Raw genomic sequence first — 25193 nt, 5'->3', positions numbered from 1 at the left:
TGATATGATGATAATCTGTTACGGGACGCAGCCCACATTTATCATCGAACACGTTTCCTCCTTGCTCCAACGATACTCCCTACACCAAAGCACTGGCATCAACCCACACACCTACGTTGTCTCCGCTAACACACCACCTCTCACAGGCAGGGCCTTTCTTGTTCACTCTCTCCAGTGTCTCTTTAATCATCAGTGTTAGTAGGACATCATCAGATATGTCATCCCAACCCGTGGTTGTTAAATTTGCTCTGTGTTTCATTACACCAACAGCTGCGCAAAGCCAGCCTCAGGCCGGTAGGTGACCAACAAGTTTTCCACACCAAGAAAAAACGCTTCACCTTGTAACGATGTTGGGGATGCTTGGAATTTCGCTGCCATGCCTCCATTGTAGGGTACCATCTTCCTCATAAACATCCAATCCCAATAAACGTGATCCTTCCCTCAAACGTTCGGGATTCTTGCATTCCAGACCAAACTGAACCAACTTTACTTTGACACACGACACAGACTGTACATCTTCATTGACGTATACGTCATGAATGTAAACTGACGTTGAGTCCCTCATGGGCTTTTCTTGGGACAATACTGTGTTGACAATAGTTTTCATAACCTGTAGTGCCACATTTAAGCTAAAGCCGAGGCGTGTAAGGCAGTACCTCTGCCCCTGGAACCAAACTGTCTGGAACGGCCACAACGTCTCATCAACTCGCACCCGTAAATAGGCTTTTCGCAAATCCAATATCGAGGCATTAGTGCCTTTCTGACGCCATTCCCTCAACTTTCTGGCGCATACGTCAGCATCGGTAGTGTAGGCTTCAATATGCTTGCTAAGCTCCCTATAGTCCAGCACCGGCCGTACTTTCGACTTGTTATGCTGGACTACTGCCATCAAGGGTATTAGACCCTTGGGAGGCCCAAGCTTGTCCTTAGGGTAGGGGATTAACCAGCCATCTTGGATCCACGCCTTTAGTTCCCTTTCGTATTCTGCTCCGGCCTCACTGGGTATAGGGTACTCTGCAACCCCATTCTTGAGTTTGGTCGGTGCCCTTCCCGTGGTCCACTTCCCAGATGCAATCCAGGCCCTCTTGCGAGAGTCGTAGTCCACTGTAAAATCTGGCCGATCGATGTGGAGCGCTGCGCACACTGGGGCCTCTAAGAATCGCACCTTTCCATCTCGATGAATTGTGACTCCCCCCAGCGCCTTGATGGCATCGTATCCGAGCAACATGTAAAACCTCAGCAGATTTCCTTGGGTCACGAGCACATTGATCTTAGTGGCTGCACTGGTGTCCGTGTAGACCTCGACAGTTCCAGCTCCACAGCATGTCTGGGCCTCGCCTCCTATCGTGGTGACTTTGATCTTTCTCTTAGTGTAACTTGGACACAGCCTGGCGCTCACTATAGTATGCGAACAGCCTGAGTCGAGAAGTGCTGAGCAGGGTATCCTGTTTACGTAGACAGTCATCACTGGTTGCGCCTTGTTCAAATTTTGCTCGGGGAGCAGGGCGGCGCTGGCGTCCTCTCCCCTGATACGTTTCCCGCACAGTTTTGGGCTAGATGCCCCAAACCGCCACAATCAAAACAGGGCACACACACCCTGTTGGTGCAATTCCTTGCAAAATGTCCGCGTCGGCCGCAGCGAAAACATTTCCCATTGCTTGCAGGTTCTGATTCGGAATCTCACGAGCGCCAATCTGGCCTGTCTGGGTCGCCATCACAACTTGCTCCCCCAGGTCCTCCCCATCTTTGATGATGGCTAGAGCACGTTCCATCAAGTGTTCCATGGGCGTTGTGTAAACGCTTGTTGAGGCTCTCAATAGCTGCTTCACCCGAGTGGGAAGGCCCGCCACAAACGCGAACGCCAGCGTCCGCTCCGACACCCCTCCACCGAATAGGATGTCGAGTTTCTTTAACTCTGCGTCCACGCTTTCCTCCGGTAGAAGTATTCGGGAAGCAAATGTTTCGTAGGCCGTACAAGGATCCATGGCGAATGCCTTGTACAGCGCAGCTTTAATTGCGGTGACACCTCCCTTTTCGGCAGCACTGAGTTGCTGATACACACTCAAGGCACCCCCAGCCAATCTCAGGGGAATCACTGTGTATACCCTTTTTACCTCACAAAGGTCGCACGTCAGCTCGACCCTTTCAACCCAGTCGACAATAAACATGGAACCGTCAAACTCGGGTATGAGCTGTAAGTCGAATTTCGACTCGGTCATAATCCGAGAGGGCAAATAGCCGAAATAGCTTGTAGAAAATGTGTAAGGAATGTCCTTTAAAATTACTGCGCCCTCTGTAGATGTATAAGGAAAATCCTTTAAAAGTACTGTGCCCTCTGTAGATGTGTAATGTTGCAGCAACGTAAAGCAATTCAGTAACCAGTAAACACCGGTTCTGCACGGAATCCAACTAGCAAGGTACCTAGGCGGACGCGAACGGTTACTCAGAACGAACCCAACAATCGGTTACTCAGAACGGTCCCAACAACGGTAAAATATGCTCAGACCAAGACGGCACGAGAAGCCACAGCAACACGATTCCCGACCAAGTCAATCATCGCTCTCCCAACGTCTTTCAATCACCCGCTTTTATGTCCTTTGCAGGCCGGCTAAATTTGCATATTGCGAGAATTCATGTGACTTTGCGAGATATCATCCTTTACAAAAGGCGGCGGCCGCCATCTTGATCTTTCTTTCTCTATTTTCGGTCGGCGACGCCGCGCCGGCCCCCAAGTAATTCTTTTCTTTTCGTCCGTCTCTCTTACGCACCCACACAACACACAAACACGCGGGCGCTTGTCTCCTGGATGCACATTACATAAAACGCCTTGACTATTTATATATTGCATGTAAACGGTAGTCGTAGAGTAAGATATATTTATTATAATGTGTTTACCGCATTTCTAATCGCAAGTTTATGTAAATAAATGCTACATTGATAGGAAGTATAGTGCAGTACATTTCTAAATCGACAGTCGATAATAATTCACTAAAATTTCTACTAAATACGTAATTATATATTTTAAAGCAAGTGTTGCTGTAAAATACCCCTTCTGCAGAATTACAACATGTAGATATTTACTCGTATTTCGTCCATTATCACGTATTAAGGCGAAAAATATTTTCCCCTGAGAGTAATACTGTGAATCATCATTTTTCTTCGTCATAGATCGAATAACAACACGCACACTACTCTCATCGAATAGTGATCACGTTATTTAATTGCTAAAACGGACAATTCTATAATACCCGTCTCTAAAATACAATATACAAAAACGGCTGTGTAGACTTTACTAATATTTTCAGCGATTGCATCATAATTTTAGAAAATTGAAAACTCACATCATTTCGGCCTGTGCGATAGTTGTGGACAGCAAAAGACTCATCTCATCCGTTGTTATTTACACATAAATTGTGACTACCATTTACCGGGTTATGTAATAGGTTAAAGTATTTCTCACAGCAAGCACATTATTTTGTGATAAACAAACTTCATATTGTTCTGGAGAATTATAAATAACCTTCACTTTTATCTACCTTTCCTTAAATTTGATCCGCTTAATTTAGAAGCTGAACTTGATAAGAATTATGCGCATTCTTTTGAAGCGATATCCAGAGTCCATATACGTAGGTCATTGAACACGGTGATATATATATATATATATATATATATATATATATATATATATATATATATATATATATATATCATATCATATAGTGTACCTAATTGCATATTTAAAGCAGATATTTTTTAACATCGGCAGTAACTGAACGCTGGACGTAAATACTTGGTGTATAATATCGCTCCGAGCCGTTTAATGAGAGGAATATGGCGTCATTGTGTTATTACTTTCCATCTATTTCAAGCTGGCGTCTTGCGGTAATCGTCTCTCGAAAATTCTTTTATTGTTTCTGTCCACGGTACAATTTTCAAAGGCAGATATAATATCCATCATAAAATAGTCGTTAGATGAATATTTAGATAAAACATATACGTTGTGATTAGACTGTAAATGTTTCATAGCCAATATTCAAACCGACGCAAAAACGTACATATACGCTGTAAAATCTACCTATCTATCAATATATCTATATACATATATATATATATATATATATATATATATATATATATATTATTGTATATGTATACACACTTTAATATATACATATTTATATATATATATCTATATTTATATATATATATATATTTATATATATATGTATATATATAATGATGTAATCATTCCATCTCATATGGATACTAGTTATCTACCAGCCGAATAGTTTTTTTTCTAAAATTTGCCTCTAAAATAGCTTATTTAAGGATATCCTTACATCCTAATGAAAACTTAAATAACGACAGTAAACTCATCAGAATTATAAAAAATATACATTATTCAGTATTATGTGATTAAATATTGGGTTGAAAATAAATTAAATTCTATCGCAATAATTTTTTAAATCATAAACTGAAAGAGGTTATTATACAGCTCACGAGTAAAAAAATAAAAGCACCGATATTTATAACACAATTTCTATTTTAAAATACCTTGAATTCGTAATAATTTCAACTGATAGATACATAATTGTAACGTGTTTAAGGTCCTACTAAATATCTGAGTGGTAGCTTTTTGCATGAGAAATTTACAGAAAAAACTATCTTGATAAGTTCAATTTAAAAAGAAAGTAATGCCAACTATGTACGATATTATAAGAAAAAACTAATCGTATAATATATATATATATATACATATATATATATGTATATATATATATATACGCATTTGAGCACGCCGTTACCCGGGTGTTTTGATATGTATGTTGAGCAACAAAACTAAAGTGTATTAGGAAGGCAGGCTCGCACCCGTAATGTTAAAAGGCAAATAAACGGAAAAAAACGTTGCATCTTTGCTGTTATGCCCACCGTCAAACCTGGATTGACGTAAGTTTTAGTAAAGGCTAGACAATCGAAAACAGGGGATCGCTTTCGAAAATATCGGCGAAAGAAGCCGTCCCTCCCTGTAGAAAAGATCCTAGTTGAGGGTGGAGAAATTAAGGTTTTTATCCAATTTTTTTTATATTTGTCGTCTGAAAGGTCGAGTTAAACTTGTGAAAATCTCTCTCCTCAGTCAAAAAGTTTTAGGAAGTTATGCAAACATACATACATACAGTGATATATTGATAGCTCAAATTTTGGGCCCTAACCGAGTAAATCTGCCCCTATCTCTTAATACACATAATGTTAAATCTCAAATGTTTAGACCAGAAATTGTCTCGGTAATTTGGTAGAGACCGCAGAGGTCAATATCTTTTTAATTAATTTTGATCCCTACTATTACCGCTTACCATGTATTGTTTTCGGCTCAAATCAGGTTATTAAGTAAGAGCCATGTCTAAGAAACCTATATGACCAAATTTCAATTATTTATACCCGGCATTGGAGGAGAAGTTTGGTAGTGTTCTCAAAAGTTAAATCGTTGAACTTTGACCGCTTAACAGCTATATTTCTGGCCGAAAACTGATTACAAAGATTTTCCCAAATCTAAGTACCATGTATATCAAATGTCGAGTCTGTAGACTAATAATTGACAAGGTTATTGCGTAGGGAAATATACACAGACACAGAGCACACAGACAGTGTCACTTTTATAGATATACTAGCAGTTCTGCCCGGCTTTTCTCGGGCACTATGAACTGTTCACAAGACTGTACATATGTATATATTGAAACTTGTGAATATGTAAAGTAATGTCTTTCTCTATAAGTAGTCTCCCTTAACTACCATAGAGAAAAGGCAGACATCCATTTTCAATTTTATAGATAGAGAGATAGATAGATAGATAGATAGATTGGATGCCATATATAGTAATGATTTAAAAAGTATTTAAAAATAAAAAAACATGCGCTACCAGCGAGAATCGAATTCACAATGTCTAGCTCACGATTTAATTTGCCTCTGCTGTCAATATTTACTGCAAGGCTAAAAATAAAAACATGGACTAATAGCTACTACGTCATGTATTCGTAATGCCGGCTTCAACCTTCACCTGGCAAATTTCATTTTTTAAAAATATTTTCAAACTTTTTTCCGGGCTAACACCAAAATATTAAGTATCGCATGACTTTAAATACCTTATATTTGAAGTTTCATGTCTGTAGACTTAAAACTCTAGGAGGAGATTGGTAGGCAAATATTGTTGAACAAAATATATACGTATAAATAAATATGTATATAGGAACACATTTTTGTTTACTAGAAAGTTTTTACGCAAATATTATGCAAGTATAAATCATGTAGAATACTTGCATGACTATAATTACACGTAATAGTAAACTTAAGATGACTATCCCATTAGCAAACTTAAGCAACTAATAGGGAATTAAAGTGAATGTTTAAATGAATATGCAAATCAGCAAGATCTTTTGCCAGTGAATGCAATTCCATAACCCATATTTAAGAAAATTGCATTTTCTTTTCAAATAAGTAAAAAAGAGGGGTTTAATATGGATATCAATACACACAAAAGAAGAACGAATTCATATGAGTATATATATATATATATATATATATATATATATATCCCATGATGTTTCGATGTTTTCTCCTCCTCAGAGGAAAACATTAGTAATTATTATTAATTGTTTGCACCTACTTTTCTAAAGGTAATAACCATAGGAAATTATAATTAAAAGCTGTTAAAGTTGTTTAATCACATCAGGAAAAGTGTATATTGGTGAAAATTGTATGTTGAATCCTGAATAGATGTTTTTCATAAGAGGGACGTAAAAAAGAGGCAATGCTTATTGCAATTATTTCAAAACACAAGGCAAAGCATTATTCCTTGGTTCCTTATTTGGTTGTATGAGATATCCGGCAAAGGTTTTTTTTAATAAATAAATTACATAAGAATTCTCCCAAATCTCAATGCCCTTGATGTAAAATCTCGAGTCTCTAGACTGACAATTGACGGATAAATTTTACTGGGAAATGTACGAAAACAGACGCATACAAACACAATCTGACTTTTATAAAAGTTAAAATATCTCTGTGTAGCTATCTGTGTGTATTTCCCTATCAAATAATTCTGACAATTTTCACTCTACAGACTCGACATTTGGCATATGGGGTAATGGGATTGCGGAAACGCTTTTGCCTCGGATTTAAGCCTATTGAGGGGTCTAAACACAACGAGTTGACCTTTGAAAATTCTACCAAACTCCTCCGAAAATATTCGGTCCAACACTCGAAGGTTTACATATAGATCAATCGGATATGGATCGAACATTATAATTTTATTTCAACCAAAAACAATAAATTCTTGGGAGTCAATACTGAGGTAAAATTAATTAAAGAAAATTGATCAGTGCCGTCTCTACTAAATAACTCAGTCATTTTTAGGTCTAAACATTTGGAATTTTACATAAACGGTATACAGACATGCGGCAAGCTTTTTAAACTTTTTTTTGGAAAGAATTTGCCTTCCAAGGGCTCGTAGTTTAAAAGATACGAGTTTGCAATCTCTAGCAATTATTAAGCCAAATTTGAATCTAATCATTTGATATTTTGCATAAAGTGTATTCAGACTTTCGGTAACATTTTTAAAAATTTTTGGGCGAACATTTAGCTGTCAGAGAGGTCAATGTTTACATAGTTGACCTTTGCAGTATTTCACAATCTCCCACGACAATTCAGGGTAAAAACACTTGTGATTTAAAATGTAGGTTGTTTGGTCATACGTAAAATATTTTAATTCAATTTGAGCAAAGAAGCATACATGTTAAGATGTAAAACTTGGGTTCAAAGTTAAATAACTTGATGTCTGCGGTCTCTACCAACTGTGCTGAATGGAAGTTAAGGAGGCCTACATATCTAGAAAGGCATTCCAATACATATTCGCACTTTTTAATATATACATATGCAGATAAATTTACGAACAATACATAATGACCGAGCAAAGGCGGGCGGAACTGCTAGTCTGCCATAAGCGATTGACGAGTATAAATATATATATATATATATATATATATATATATATATATATATATATATATATATATATATATATATACTAGCTGTACCCGGCCACGCGTTGCTCTGGCTCAGTTTGTTAAAATGGAACACATGTGAAAGTGGAGAAATGTTTGATTCTTTTTTCAAGAGAATGTACAAATTATTTATTTTTTAACAGATGTTAAGAAAATAAACAGAAAAAATACTTCCATCATTAATTATGCAAAAAAATAAATTAAATGTTGATTTAGTGTTTCAATATTTTCATAAATTGCGATAACACTTGCTGAGTATGCACTGTTTTATGGTTGTTGTAAAAATTGAACGATCACTTAAATTTCGCTTCATTTTAATCTTTCTTAATTTTTTAATTGTGCCCCCCCAAATACGAATATAATCAAGACAGTAACATTCAACAATAGTACCTTATGTATATAAAACACACAATGTGTGTTTGTATTACTGTACACATAGATTCGAAACAGTTGTAAAAACCAATATATAACAAATAAATGTTGTCAAAGGCAAGATAAGTTACTTTTCTGCAAAACTAGATATATTTTTTGTGTTGTTATTCAATGTAACATATTTATTCAGCTCGAAAAACATACAGTGTTTACCGATGTATTCTAAAATTTAAGATGGCGTCTCACACCCTCTTTAACACCGTAAGTATAAAAAAGGTGTTATAAATAAAAAAAAAACTATACAAAATACTATTAAAAACCCGCCGAATATATGTCAACCTATGTCACGGTAACATATATTGAGCAAGTTTTTAACAGTATTTTTTCCGGTTTTTTATTTATAACATCTTTTCCCACACTTACCGTATTAAAGAGAGAATCAGACGGCATCTTGAATGTTCCAATACATCGGTAAACACTGTATTGTCTTCGAGCTGCATAAATATGTTACATTGAATAAAAACACGAAAAATATGTCCAGTTTAGTAGAAAAGTAACATATGTTGCCTTTGATAACATTTATTTGTTATATATTTCTTTTTGGACAACTTATTCGAATCTGTGTGTGCAGTAATACAAACCCCACAAAATATTTATTAAAAAAAAAAATTAAGTTAATAACGAAAGGGAAATAATTCCATTTTTAAACGAAAAAGTCAGTTTACCTAACTTACTGTATTAATGCTATTTTTTAAGCAAGAAAAAAACAAAGGTAAATATCCAGATACGCTACTACAGAACACGTACCACTCTAATTTGTTTTTATAGGTAATTGTGGTCGCTGACAACGAATCTGATAGTCAACCTTGGGGCAAATTTACCGTTTGCATGGTATTTACCCCTGAACACACGAACTTCTTTCCACCATTTTGCAGCTTCCGTTAATGCTACGCGAGTACACGCTGTAGCATAAACGACGGCTTCACCAAGCAAACTACGTTGGGGGGAAGGGGATTTTTTTTCCAGGACATAGAATTTTCTAATTTTCAAAAATACATTATAGCGCTTTTTGGGTGGAAAATTTAAAATTAGCTGAAAAAGAAATAAAATAAGAAAAGGAAATAACACCAAGTTGGAGTAGGGGGGGGGGTAATTTATCTGTTTTGTTTTTTTTACCTGGAACATCGAATTTTCAAATTTTCCGCAAGTAACGCACCGACATTTACCAATTAGAACACCATTTAACATTTTCCAAAGATTTTACTTTGTACATTGCGGGCGCGAGCGGGGGGGATGTGATGTTGGCGCGTGCGCGCCCCAACATCACACACCCCCACACAAATAAGAGTGGTCGGTGTTCTGTAGTAACATATCTGGATATTTACCAAAACAAATATTTAGGTTTGGCTATAAATTCCTAAACTCATTGCACCCTAAATAAATTAGGTGACTGAAATAGGAATCTAATTGGATCTTTAATTTTTTCAATTGTATGTGAGAAATTCATTTTTCTTCGGGTTATATTGAATTCATTAATACGGACTTTAGGGGCTTTTTTCGTAATGTTACTGTAAAAAATTATTTTTTATTGTTACAAATTACGATGCTTTAAAAAAAGCAAAAACACTTCTTGCGTTTTTTATTTACTACTAAAAACCATAACTTCAGTAAAGGTATTTTTTGTTTAAACAAAATAAAACATTTTCAATAAGAGTTAAGTAAAAATAATTATTTCATTATATTTTGCGATCATTATTTAAAAAATACGGCAATTTTCATTAAAATTCGTTAATTTCCTGATTTTTGGTGAATTTTTAAGTAAAGGGAGGAGGCAAAATGTGTATACACGTTGAGCGTCGGCATTAATTTTGCGACCACGTGTAGTTAATTTAAATTATACTTCAATCACATTGTTACATTATCAATAATCATTAAATCAATAATCAATTAAACCCATTGGAAATTTACCGATATTGTAAACACATTATGTTTACATTAAGCCTGTAGTGTTTTTTTGTTAGTGATGCAATGTTGTCAAATGAGATTTAAAAAAAAACCGCGTGATCAGGAGAAAGAAATGTCCAGAAAATCGCTAGATTTTCAACTTATCGTCTTAAATTTTCAAAAATCGCTAATCCCCCCCCAAAATATCCATAATTTTCCGTGTTTTCTCACTATGAGTTTGTATTACTGTACACATAGATTCGAAAAAAGTTGTCAAAAAAATATATAACAAATAAATGTTATCAAATGCAAGATAAGTTGCTTTTAACACGGTAAGTTTGGGAAAAGATGTTATAAATAAAAAAACCGGATAAAATACTGTCAAAAACTCGCTCAATACATGTTACAGTGACATAAGTTGACATATAATCTGCGGGTTTTTTTATAGTATGTTGTATAGTTTTTTTATTTATAACACCTGTTTCCAAACTTACGGTGTTAAAGAGGGTGTGAGACGCCATCTTAAATTTTAGAATACATCGGTAAACACTGTATGTTTTTCGAGCTGAATACATATGTTACATTGAATAAAAACACGAAAAATATATCCAGTTTGGCAGAAAAGTAACTTATCTTGCCTTTGATAATATTTATTTGTTATATATTTGTTTTATGACAACTTTTTCGAATCTATGTGTACAGTAATACAAACCCCGCTTTTTTTATTTTTTAATAATCTAATGCGGGTGTGTGGGTGCACAATAGCTCCAGATTTTCTAGAATTTCCCGCTAGATTGTAAACGAAATCTCCAGATCTAGCAGGAAAACCGCTAAATTGTAACACTGGTCACGTGACAGGAAGCGGTAATACATAATTGTCCCTAAACAAAAAAAATGATCTCTCGGTACAAAGAAATCCGCCTATTTATCATAGAAAAAATAAGTATAATGTTATAATTAAAAAGAACTATATAAAAACACACTTTGATATAGTACACATATTATACCAAAACGTGGAAGCCATCCGTCCAGTGGGTGTTTAGACAATTAATTCCGAACGAACTAACAGTTACATTTATATATATATATATATATATATATATATATATATATATATATATATATATAAAACTACTTGCCTACATTTGTCGATAATATTCCTTGTCCTTACTTATTTCATGCCCCGCACTCCTATCTAATATTAGCGGTATTTTCCTATTTCTCTAGTTCCTCACTCATCGTTGCCAAAAAAAACAAAAAAAAAAACAAAACCAAAACAAGTCATTCATAAAATAATTTGTTGTTTTCATTTTCTTTTAATCGTATTGACCACTGTTTTTCTCTTTTGACAAAGTATTGGTCGAAAGACATCTCGACATTATATGTTAATAGTGTTTATTTTATTCGTCAATTTATTCTTAAATCGCTTTTATTAACGTCTTCCTCGCTTCCTCCTTTATTTTTATGTGATCTTGTCCCCCAACTCAACATGACTCAACATATCCTGTTAAAAACGAATACACACACACCCAACACACACACATAAACACACGCATATATATATATATATATATATATATATATATATATATATATATATATATATATATATATATATATATATATATGCGTGTGTGAAGTAAAAGTGTTTGTCCGTGTGTTTTTCTGTGTGTGAACATTTTCCTACCAAACTAATCTGTCAATTTTCAGTCTACATATGCGAGATTTGACAAAAGTCGTATTACAGTTTGGGTCAATCTATGTAATCTTTTTCCTGCAAGACATTTAGCTGTCAACTGGTCAACGTACAATGATCTGACATTTGAAAACTCTACCGAATTCCTTCGACAATTTTGGGTACAAACACATGAGATTTTAGATGTAGGTTACTTTTGCGTGGATCAAACTTAAACATGTGATGTGTGCGCAACACAATAAATGTTAGAAGGGTCAACAAAAGGGTCATTTTTAAAAAAATATTTTTGCGATCACAATTAAATGAGTCAGCCAATTTGTGGTGTAAGTATTTGAAAATTTTCATAAAGTGTATTCATACATATGACAAACTTTTAATCCGTTTTTGGCACAAGATTTCGCTGTCAGGAGTGAATGTTCAAAAGATATGGCGTTTGCGATCTCTAGCAAACTACTAAGGGAATTTTGGGTCGAAAGATTTGAGATTTTACATAAAGGGTATTCAGACACGCTACAGGTTTTGAGCGAAAACTTGGCTGGCAGGAGGTTTAAGATAAAAAAACATGGATTTTTCACGACACTACGGAACTTCTTCGTCAATTTTGGGTCGAAACACTTGACATTTTACAAGTAGGTTTCCTGGACATGAGCCAAGCTTTTTAGTATATATATATATATATATATATATATATATATATATATATATACATATATATATATATATATATATATATATATTACTTCATTTACTCACATAAAATTAATATACGAAAGTATAGTTTTATGCGTAAACTTTAAGGATTTATTTCAAAAGTGTTAAATACGTAGGTAGAGCTAGTTAGTAATTTATAAACTATATGTGGCGATAAAGCTACACTGAATATTCGGCGTTTCATCCACTCTAGGATGCGGCAGGCTTATGCGCGAATTCTGTGGCTGTTTCTTGTTTCTATATGGTCCTCTGCTGTTCAGGATTTTAGTTAGCCAATCAGCTTTCTAGTATCCACCGCGCCCCTTCATATCAGCCAATGGGCATGCATTTTATCGAACAAAGGATCTGTTTTAGGACCAGGTTAGTGGTTTAAGGCAGGCCTTTGTTTTTTTTTCATATGTAAATATATATATGTGTACATACATATATGCACATAATGTACATATATATACATACGCATATGTGTGATCGTGAATGTATATTCATGTATATTTAATTTATTTATGTGTTTGTTTTCTATTGTTTTTGTTTTTTTAAGGCTATTTAGTATCGCTATTCTAGAGTAAGTTTTATTTTGTGAACACAGAAATTTGCTATTTCTCTTGTACAGTTTGATAGATTTTGGGGTTCTTTAAGGTACAGGATAGCAAATTTTTCATGAAGGCATAATTTACATAGGTCTTCTACATGCGTACACGTGGTAGCTTGTTTTATTATTTTCAATTCGACTACCGGCGAATCTCCGCTTTCTTTGAGTTCCCAGTATTTATTCGCTAGTGTTGTTTTTATACGGTGTTTTTTTATTGTTGAATGTAATTTTGTGGTCATAGTATCGGGTTTTGAAATCTAATGAAGTTATGCCTACTCAATATTTCTTGCTATTCGGGTTTTCTTTCGCTAATATTGTTGCCTGATAAACTACGCTTTTTGTTAGGCATTTATTTTGAAGTGGGCAAAGTGTGCGGTTTCTACAGTTGCATTTATCTTGTTCGTTATTAGTATTTTTATTTATGGTATAGTTGTTCTTGTCCGGGGTTGGTGTGTTGTTGTTGTTGTTATTATTATTATTATTATTATTATTATTATTTTTATTATTATTATTATTATTTCTGCTAGTGTTTTTATTTAGTATTTTCTTATAATCTGCTTTACTTATCATCTCTAAATTTTTGCAACAACTGTAGGATAACTAAGGTATTTTTATGGAAGATTTTGTTTAAGGGGTTGGTTGCGGGAAAGTGTTTTTCAATAAGATCTAGAAATTTCTCGCCAAGTTTTGTTTTTAACATTTGATTGTATGGGGGCGTATACCAAATTATAGTTTATTTTCTTCTATTTTTAATTTTATTATAGTTGTTGGTGTTTTGTTGCTGATATTTTTTATCGATATTTTTGTATCCACTATTTTTTAGGGCTGTTTCGTAGATATTGGTTGACCTGTTAAATGCATTTTCATCGCTTGAGTTATTACTGAGTCTACTTACGATCTAGCTAGGAATGTGTTTTATAATTGATGGTGAGTGATTGGACTTAGGGTTTGTGTAAATTGGAGTAGCGCTACTATATATAAAAACGAGAAACAACCACAGACTTCGCGCATAAGCCTGATGAATCTTAGAGTTGATGAAACGCCGAATATTCAGTGTAGCTTAATTATAATCACCCTCAAAATGTCTCCTACATTGAGTAGGAGCATCAATCGGGTTATTATGGATGACGGAGGATTTTCTTCTACTCAAATTAAGGTTGTTACAAATGCAGCTTATTGTCCAATACCTATCAAATGGCACTTACGACACAAAAGCATGGTAAATAAAAAGCGTAAACAAATTTCTTTATTGCTTCCATGTCACAAAGTGAACCGCTATGTATTTGGTGGTGAATACCAAATCTGGGATTTTGAGATGGGCCTGATTGCTTCCAGCGATATTAGCCTGTCAAAAACATGCCCCTATAAATTTTTCCACACGCCATATTGAGGAGGGTCTGTAAGTTTATGGGTACCTTTTTACAGAGGGACGATTGAGCTTCAGGTGGTGCAAGGTCATCAGACAGCAACTGGTTATATTAGCATGCCACAAAAAGCATCTTTGGTGGCTGAGGGTTATTGTTTGTGTGGGGATGGATGGTTATTCCAACAGCGTAATCCTGCAATACACACTGCAAAGAGAAACCTTGAGCTTTCTGCAAGAAAATGGGGTATATCTTGGGACATCCTGAATGCTCACCGGACTGGAACCCAATCAAAAAAATGTTGGGGAAGGATGACAAGAGATGTTTATTGAAATGGTAAACAATATTCAACAAAAATGAACTCCATGAAGCCATCTTCAGAAACTGAGACAGGATCCACCGCTCCTTAGTCCAAACCATTATGTTTAGCATGTCTCAAAAGATGTTTGAAGTCATCAAAAGCAGTTGAGGTAGAAGTAATAATTTAGTTTGATGGTTGAATGTTTTCATACATTCTTCATAGAATGTTTGTACAATTTAATAGACGTTTTGTCTTTGATCTCTTATTTTTGATCATGTGTTAAAAGTATCATTTAATGAAAATGTAATTTTTAACAATACATCTTTGGAATGTACTTTTTTTGTTTCAATAACTTTTTAATTATAGCATTGGTAATCTTAAGTCGAAATAGTTTAAAATCTAGTCTTTAAAAAAATGTTTTTTAAGATTTTAACTGGTCTTATATTTTTAATCAGTAGTATTGCCGATATGGATATTTATTCTTGAAAAACGAACATTAGAAATGGGACAATTAATGAGGAAATGAGCCTTTCACGTCTATGCATCTCTGCTATCGATCTAGAAAATTACTCTTTCCTCGATGATAAAATGATATTGGCTTTAAGCAACAACATTTTTTGGAAAATGGTTCCATCTCTGTGGGGGTAAATTTCATACTATTTAAAAATTCGCTAACATGGTTTCAAAATTTAAAATCACTAGGCGAAAGTTTTGGAGAATTTGGAGGATATATTAAATTATCTGATGCAAAGTCTGTGAGCTTCTGCAGAGATCACATTGCAAAATGTCCCCGCACGTGATTGTTGAGCAGAATTGGACCACGTCGATTCGTCAAGGGGGAACTCTTCATTTTCAAATAAACATGCATTTCGGAAAGATGATGTCAGCTGATCTATGTTGTAATACGCTGTTTGCTTCTCAAAAATTGTAGTGGATAACACCTATTGTAGTCAACGAAAGTAGCACCATAATCTTTTGCTGATGCAACTTTTGGGAAGTGGTTAGGAGACTTACACGACCGAGCAATTTACCAGATCGTTGACGATTATAATAAAAAAAATCACTTTTCGTCACAAGTGGCAATTTGGCCATGGAAGGGGTTATTGCTGTTACGCACACATAGCATTGCGAAGACTTCAAATCTCCTAAGTTTTTGATGCCCATTAAGCTCATGAGGGATGAGTTAAGCGAGTTTTTTACTTTTTAATGCTCTATGATTTGTTTGAGACTGTTGAAACGCCGGCGCCAAATGTCTAAGCCATGTCTGTTACTCTTTGATGAGAATTTTACTCAACAACTATTTGAATTCGTTCGTTGTAAAGACTTCATGCTTGCCATCTACCTTCTTCATCTTTAAGGCTCTCGTCTTTACTACGGAATTTTTGGGACTGCTTTCTTACTGTCCGATCGCTTGGAGACACTTCTCTTCATAATCTCTTTCTGAGAAGTTTGAGCGCATGTAACATAAGGTGGCGAAGGTCATGTTTTGGAGTATTCATTATTGCTGGGGCTATGTGGTTTCACATTTTTTTGCCTGAAATAAATAAATCTAAAAATATAAATCAGTATATAATCCTAAAATCAACTACATATTTTTGTTAAAAGAAATTGTCAAAACACATCATATAAGGCGGCCAATATTTTTGTAACAACCTAATATATATATATATATATATATATATATATATATATATATATATATATATATATATATATATATACTCATATATATACTCATATATATATATATATATATATATATACATATATATATATATATTAGGTTGTTACAAAAACATTGGCAGTCTATATATATATATATATATATATATATATATATATATATATATATATATATATATATATATATATATATATATGACCTACATAAAGCTCTTGGCCTTCGGGACAAGATCAAAGTGTAGTATCTGTTCCGGCAGATGCTGCACTTAAGATGGTTTGTACCAGTCAATGGAGGGGAAACCCTCTATACTGGGACAATTATTATTTTTGGTAACCAGAGTGACCCCTTTTAGGGGAGCTGGTTTTTACCTCACATTAAAAACGGCCTTGTGCCTAATTTGCTCAGTGGGGGAGCAAATAAATACCATCTGTTCCGGCAGATGCTGCACTTAAGATAATTTGTACCAGTCAATGGAGGGGAAACCCTCTATACTGGGACAATTATTATTTTTGGTAACCAGAGTGCCCCCTTTTTGCCTACTTTTAGGGGAGCTGGTGTTTACCTCACATTAAAAACGGCCTTGTGCCTAATTTGCTCAGTGGGGGAGCAAATAAATACCATCTGTTCTTCAGATGCTGCACTTCTATTTCTTGTTCTCTTCCGGTGGGGGAGAGATCCTTCACGACTGAGACAATTTTTATTTTTGTACCTTTTCTCCACGTTAAAAAACGACCTATATATACATACATACATACATACATACATACATATTTTAAACAGTAATCTACGTACATGCATATCTCGGGTCCCTACCCCTCTTAAGTGTAGCTTGACCGTTATTAGGATTCGAACCCTGGACCTTATGTATTTCTATCCAGCGTCTTATCCATTAAGCTCTGATGCTATAGCCGATTTAGTGTTCGTTTATATATTTACGTAGTTGTTTATTTTTACGATATTGAGGTTGCCGTCTTCACCTTGAATATAGGATGTTTTTATTTTAGAAATTTCCCATTTTTTATTTTGGAAGTTAACAAATAATATTTTATTTATTTCTGTATTTATAAATGACACACAGTATTCCCCTCCGTACAAACGTATAGTAGTTCAGTTACAGCCGATGCAACATACACATTCAATACGATTAGTCTAATAGCCACTACGTTATGCAGCTTTTGACCATTAATTTAAACACATTCAGTTGTGATTATAAAATGCTACATTGCAACTTATGAGCAGCACGAATTGTAACATCTTAAGAGGAAATTATCTACTTTCGCTCTAAATATTTTGTATTACGACCGCAATCACTTGACATCATAGATACATCTTTCGACAGATGGTATGCTTACACTGCTCGTAATTGAATCATACTAAATAAACATGCCGGTATCTTATTCAGTAGTGTAATAAAAATAGATTAAAAGTCTTCCTCGGAAAAGTGTGTTCGCTTTGATTAATTGATAGCTAATATTATTTTCGGATGTAAATAATTATAAACGAACATTCTAGAAACGTCACAATGGCGCTTCGCACTCTACAGGAAAACACAGTGCTAAAACAAAGAAATGGCAACCATAAAAATCGCCCAAAAACACATATTAATATATGTAGACTTAAAATTACGCTTCTTTTACATAAATACTGGTTCCGTACTGTTTTTTTTACAATTACGTCTTTTTCATACGTGCATTAATACACCAATATACATAACTTCTTCAGACACTCAGTAATTGCACCAAATCGTGTCTTCTAGATACTTCCTTTCTCTGTCTTTCTTTTTTGTGCTCGTCGCCATCAATATGTAAACTACATACCGGGATCGTGTTTTGCAACTATAGAATATTACACTTTAGAAATTATGAATAGATGCGGTAAATCTTAAATTCAAAAGGAAACTACGTGTAGAATATTATTGTGGTAGAATGCTAGTATTGTGAGAATGCATTTTAATAAAAAAAAAACATATCTCTAGAAGAGACGATAAAAACATATTGCTCAAAAGGCGAAATTTAAATACTGGTAGCCTTAAAATGATAATCATTTTCACCAAGTCAGCATGTTCACATACGTGCATATATATATAGTCTTTGAAGTTTTTCACATTTGAAACCATACAAAAACTTACTTTTTATCATTCGTTAAACAAAAACACACACACATCAAGTCAGTAAGTCATTTAATCACCTGCAATCACTGCATCAACTTTCTCGAATTTACTATAATACCATTTTTTTAATATTTTTAAGGGATCATCAGTTGTTTACCATGAAACACTGTTTCGGGGATTAAAAAAAAACAGTATATTACATCATGGCTCCCCAGCAGTGTTGATCAAACACAGCCCCCCTTAATCTAAGGAAGCCGACATGTTACAAAAATTTGATCAAATTTCCTATTCTTAATTGCAATTACTAACCTTTTCATAGTATAAAAATGAATTTCTTACCTGTGCGATTCATCAATTTCCACATTTAAAATGGATTATATTTATTTGCTGTCCACTCAGCAAAATGTGGCACAAGGCCGGAAAGTGGTAACCCAGCAGGCTCCCCTAAAGGAGGGGCACTCCTGCAATTTTAAAAATTGCCTGAGTAACCCCGTCGGCATTCCCCGGTCGGGGCGCCTCAGGCAGCAAGCAATAAACTTGCCCCACCGGAAAGCCCAGTGGCAAGGCCTGGGAGGGTGGACCTCCTAGGTATTACCCAGGCGGTGTACCTCAGTCCAACAGGTGCTGGGCCGGTCTCCGGTCCCTCACCTGTTGGGCTGAGTGTCAAGTGACGGATCCTTGACTGGTACTATCCATTTGAAATGGATTATATTTATTTGCTGTCCACTCAGCAAAATGTGGCACAAGGCCGGAAAGTGGTAACCCAGCAGGCTCCCCTAAAGGAGGGGCACTCCTGCAATTTTAAAAATTGCCTGAGTAACCCCGTCGGCATTCCCCGGTCGGGGCGCCTCAGGCAGCAAGCAATAAACTTGCCCCACCGGAAAGCCCAGTGGCAAGGCCTGGGAGGGTGGACCTCCTAGGTATTACCCAGGCGGTGTACCTCAGTCCAACAGGTGCTGGGCCGGTCTCCGGCTCCTCACCTATTGGGCTGATGTCAAGTGACGGATCCTTGACTGGTACTATCCATTTGAAATGGATTATATTTATTTGCTGTCCACTCAGCAAAATGTGGCACAAGGCCGGAAAGTGGTAACCCAGCAGGCTCCCCTAAAGGAGGGGCATTCCTGCAATTTTAAAAATTGCCTGAGTAACCCCGTCGGCATTCCCCGGTCGGGGCGCCTCAGGCAGCAAGCAATAAACTTGCCCCACCGGAAAGCCCAGTGGCAAGGCCTGGGAGGGTGGACCTCCTAGGTATTACCCAGGCGGTGTACCTCAGTCCAACAGGTGCTGGGCCGGTCTCCTGCCCCTCACCTATTGGGCTGAGTGTCAAGTGACGGATCCTTGACTGGTACTATCCATTTGAAATGGATTATATTTATTTGCTGTCCACTCAGCAAAATGTGGCACAAGGCCGGAAAGTGGTAACCCAGCAGGCTCCCCTAAAGGAGGGGCACTCCTGCAATTTTAAAAAATTGCCTGAGTAACCCCGTCGGCGTTCCCCGGTCGGGGCGCCTCAGGCAGCAAGCAATAAACTTGCCCCACCGGAAAGCCCGGTGGAAAGGCCTGGGAGGGTGGACCTCCAAGGTATTACCCAGGCGGTGTACCTCAGTCCAACAGGTGCTGGGCCGGTCTCCTGCCCCTCACCTATTGGGCTGAGTGTCAAGTGACGGATCCTTGACTGGTACTATCCATTTGAAATGGATTATATTTATTTGCTGTCCACTCAGCAAAATGTGGCACAAGGCCGGAAAGTGGTAACCCAGCAGGCTCCCCTAAAGGAGGGGCACTCCTGCAATTTTAAAAAATTGCCTGAGTAACCCCGTCGGCATTCCCCGGTCGGGACGCCTCAGGCAGCAAGCAATAAACTTGCCCCACCGGAAAGCCCGGTGGCAAGGCCTGGGAGGGTGGACCTCCAAGGTATTACCCAGGCGGTGTACCACAGTCCAACAGGTGCTGGGCCGGTCTCCGGCCCCTCACCTGTTGGGCTGAGTGTCAAGTGACGGATCCTTGACTGGTACTATCCATTTGAAATGGATTATATTTATTTGCTGTCCACTCAGCAAAATGTGGCACAAGGCCGGAAAGTGGTAACCCAGCAGGCTCCCCTAAAGGAGGGGCACTCCTGCAATTTTAAAAAATTGCCTGAGTAACCCCGTCGGCATTCCCCGGTCGGGGCGCCTCAGGCAACAAGCAATAAACTTGCCCCACCGGAAAGCCCGGTGGCAAGGCCTGGGAGGGTGGACCTCCTAGGTATTACCCAGGCGGTGTACCTCAGTCCAACAGGTGCTGAGCCGGTCTCCGGCCCCTCACCTATTGGGCTGAGTGTCAAGTGACGGATCCTTGACTGGTACTATCCATTTGAAATGGATTATATTTATTTGCTGTCCACTCAGCAAAATGTGGCACAAGGCCGGAAAGTGGTAACCCAGCAGGCTCCCCTAAAGGAGGGGCACTCCTGCAATTTTTAAAATTGCCTGAGTAACCCCGTCGGCATTCTCCGGTCGGGGCGCCTCAGGCAACAAGCAATAAACTTGCCCCACCGGAAAGCCCGGTGGCAAGGCCTGGGAGGGTGGACCTCCTAGGTATTACCCAGGCGGTGTACCTCAGTCCAACAGGTGCTGAGCCGGTCTCCGGCCCCTCACCTATTGGGCTGAGTGTCAAGTGACGGATCCTTGACTGGTACTATCCATTTGAAATGGATTATATTTATTTGCTGTCCACTCAGCAAAATGTGGCACAAGGCCGGAAAGTGGTAACCCAGCAGGCTCCCCTAAAGGAGGGGCACTCCTGCAATTTTTAAAATTGCCTGAGTAACCCCGTCGGCATTCTCCGGTCGGGGCGCCTCAGGCAACAAGCAATAAACTTGCCCCACCGGAAAGCCCGGTGGCAAGGCCTGGGAGGGTGGACCTCCTAGGTATTACCCAGGCGGTGTACCTCAGTCCAACAGGTGCTGGGCCGGTCTCCGGCCCCTCACCTATTGGGCTGAGTGTCAAGTGACGGATCCTTGACTGGTACTATCCATTTGAAATGGATACATTTTTTAATTGATCAGTCTTGTATTTATATGATTTGGATTAATCCATTTAACTACTTATCACCCCCACTATAATTAGTAGTTTGAATATTTACATTCTTATTTATTTAAAATTAGATATATATAAAGGTTAAAAATATTTTATTTTTACATATATACATTTTTTTTATCTATAAAATTTATTATATGTAATTATAAATACATTTTATACATTGCTAATATAGTTTTGGATTTCCTTTATTAATATAGTCTGGTTTATCTTAAACGATTCAAAAGAATCAGGATAACGAACAAATGCTTTATTTAACCGTTTAAATATTTTATTTTTATCTCCAACTTTTTTTATCATCCTTATTACTAAGCTAGACACTGGTGGTATAAAATCTGTTAATTTTAGAGTAACGCGAGCTATTCTCAAAAACTCTGACATAATGGTTCCATAAAACACAAAAACAAGGCAGGTGCTATCCTTATGGGGCATGCGTACTATTTTAAAGGGGAATGCGTTTCTTTTATCAAATATTTTATAAAGAAAAATCCCATCCTCAATTTTTATATCTAAATCCAGAAATGTAGCCTGTTGTCCTCTATGTTCACAATTCAATTTTAGTTCGTTTGGATATATAAGATGTTTATTTTTTTCGAATTCATCATTATCGTTTATGCATATAAGGTCATCTATAAATCTCCTACACCCATGAAAGTTATATGTTTTAGATATATCTGTTTTTAATAATGATGACATATATATATATATATATATATATATATATATATATATATATATATATATATATACTCGAGTCTATGTAAATACAAATTTGCCCAAAATGGTGCAGGATCCAATCCCATTGGGATACCTATCGTTTGGAGTAATATTTTATTTCCTATTTGAAAATAGCATTCTTTAATAAGATTACTTACAAGTATTTTTAAAATACCTTTAGAAACACTAGTTTTGCTATTTTTATTTTTACACCAGAAAGCTTTAGAGTTTGAAAAGTCTATATATTTACCTTTTCCACCTTGAAAAGCCAAATCTACAGTATCATTTAATTCTTTTATAAGTTTTTCGTGCGGAATTTTGGTATATAGTGTACTAAAATCATAAGTAGCTATGGATTTTGCTTTTATACTGCGATTTATTTTATCTAATTTTTCTTTCACTGGTTTGGAATTATTTACTACCCAAAATAGATTTATATTACTATTAAATTTACTAATCAGATGAAAATTATTTATTTGATTTATAATTCATTTAAATATTTTAGATATAGTTTTACTTAGAGGTTTAGTGATGCACGTCTTTGAACCTACAATAAATCTAGCACCAACTGGATTTTTATGCATTTTAGGTATCCAATACATACATGGAAGATTTTGTGTTTATCTTCTAACTTTAATCCTACTTTTTCATTAATAATACTATTATTCAAAATAATGCTATTTAAATTACTATTACTTATTTTATAAGTATCCGAATCGTTTCCTATAAGTCCTACTTCTATCAATAAACGTTGTATATAATATTTTTACATATAAAGGCTATATTGTTTGCCGCTTTTTCAATCGGAACTATTACAAACTTTTCTTGAAGTATTTTAAGTTCCTCCCGTATTTCTGATTTTTTTAAAAGAGGATTGGTTTTTCTAGGGTGTTTAAATTGTTTTATATGTTTAACCTTTTTATTTACGCATTCAAATATACTATTTTTCCATGCATCAAACGTAGACTGTGCTAATTTATATTTCTTTACCATAGGCATAATAAAACATTCTAGTGCTTTAGTTTCTTCTTTAACGCATTTAGTGTAATTTAGGCGTTTAGGTTCTCTATAATTTTGCCCCTTACTAAGTAGTTTTCTTAATGTAGGATTATTTACTATATTTAAATCTCCTTTAATTACATGTTTTATCTCATTATTACAGAAGGGAGAGGAATTACATTCACATTCTGGAATCTTTATATTATTATCTTTTATATTTATATGTTCTACCGTTTTCTTATAATTAAAAATCTTATTGCGTATTGTTGACCCTAGTTTATATGTAACTATTGGTTTTTGATCTTTTTTCTGGAACTCATTTGGTAGTAATTGTATATTTTTTTGTTTATTAAATATTTTAGGTAAATTTACATCATCAAAACCTTTATTTTCATACAAAACTACACAAACATTTTTAGGTTTCTTTTTTATATCGTTCACTGGTGGCTTATATAATTTAGTGTCAATTATATCTATCTATCTATCTATCTATCTATATCTATATATATATATATATATATATATATATATATATATATATATATATATATATATATAAGTCTGACGTATTTTCCCAAGAATGAAACGCGGAATATTCTTGGTAGCTTGATTGTCACATATATTTTTATAACTTACCATGTATATATATATATATATATATATATATATATATATATATATATATATATATATATGCGTGTGTGCATGTGTGTGTGCATGTGTGTGTATGTCATTACGTCATTTAACACTCAATAATCCCACAAACATATCTCCTAGTTTATTTTTTCGTTATTTAGAGTTGACACCGTCATGATTTGACCCCAGAAGGGGATTGTGTTTTACAACCATTGATACTTATATCAAATAAATTCTAAACACGTGATTGAATCTTACTGAAATATAAATTTTGAATATGATTGCAGTAAAATACGTGCATGTTTGATTCTAAGCATACACGCAAACATAAAAAAACACTATTTTACAGGAGACAATTGTGTAAACAGACGTACATAAGTAATATATTAAACGTCTTTTAAGAATTGATAACCGTACAAGCATATACAATTATACCAACTACTAATCATAGTGCAATTCTGCTAAAAGAAAAACCTACGCATTTAATACTGGATCTATTAGCAATATTCTATGTTAAACTCTAACTGAATGATTGAGAATTATTGGCATTTTACCAGGCATTCATTACTCTTTCCTTGCGCAAACAGAACGACTATAAAATGTAAATAAATGGAGGGAAAACTTTCAATATATTAACGCGGCATTGGTTTGGAAATGCGAATATGCACAAAATACCGACACGCTAGAATTTACCCCCCCCAAAAAAATGATCTTAAAATATTTTTTACAGGTATCAATATTATCGTTTCTATTCTTGAACGATTATCGCCTCTTTAATATTGCTAGATTTGATTAGAAGGGTGGATTCTATTCCTTTTTATGAATATATTTAATTTGTAACGGTGTCATCATAACGATATTTCAATTTTAGATCTGAACGGACGTTGTACAGTTTTTTGTGATATATTTATTTTTTATCCTTTGTTTAGTTTTCTT

The sequence above is a fragment of the Euprymna scolopes genome, chromosome 12 (genome assembly GCF_053919585.1).
Source record: "Euprymna scolopes isolate OS-2025 chromosome 12, ASM5391958v1, whole genome shotgun sequence".
NCBI lineage: Eukaryota > Metazoa > Mollusca > Cephalopoda > Sepiida > Sepiolidae > Euprymna > Euprymna scolopes.
The sequence above is the reverse complement of the archived record's forward strand: the minus strand, read 5'-3'. Positions refer to the sequence as shown.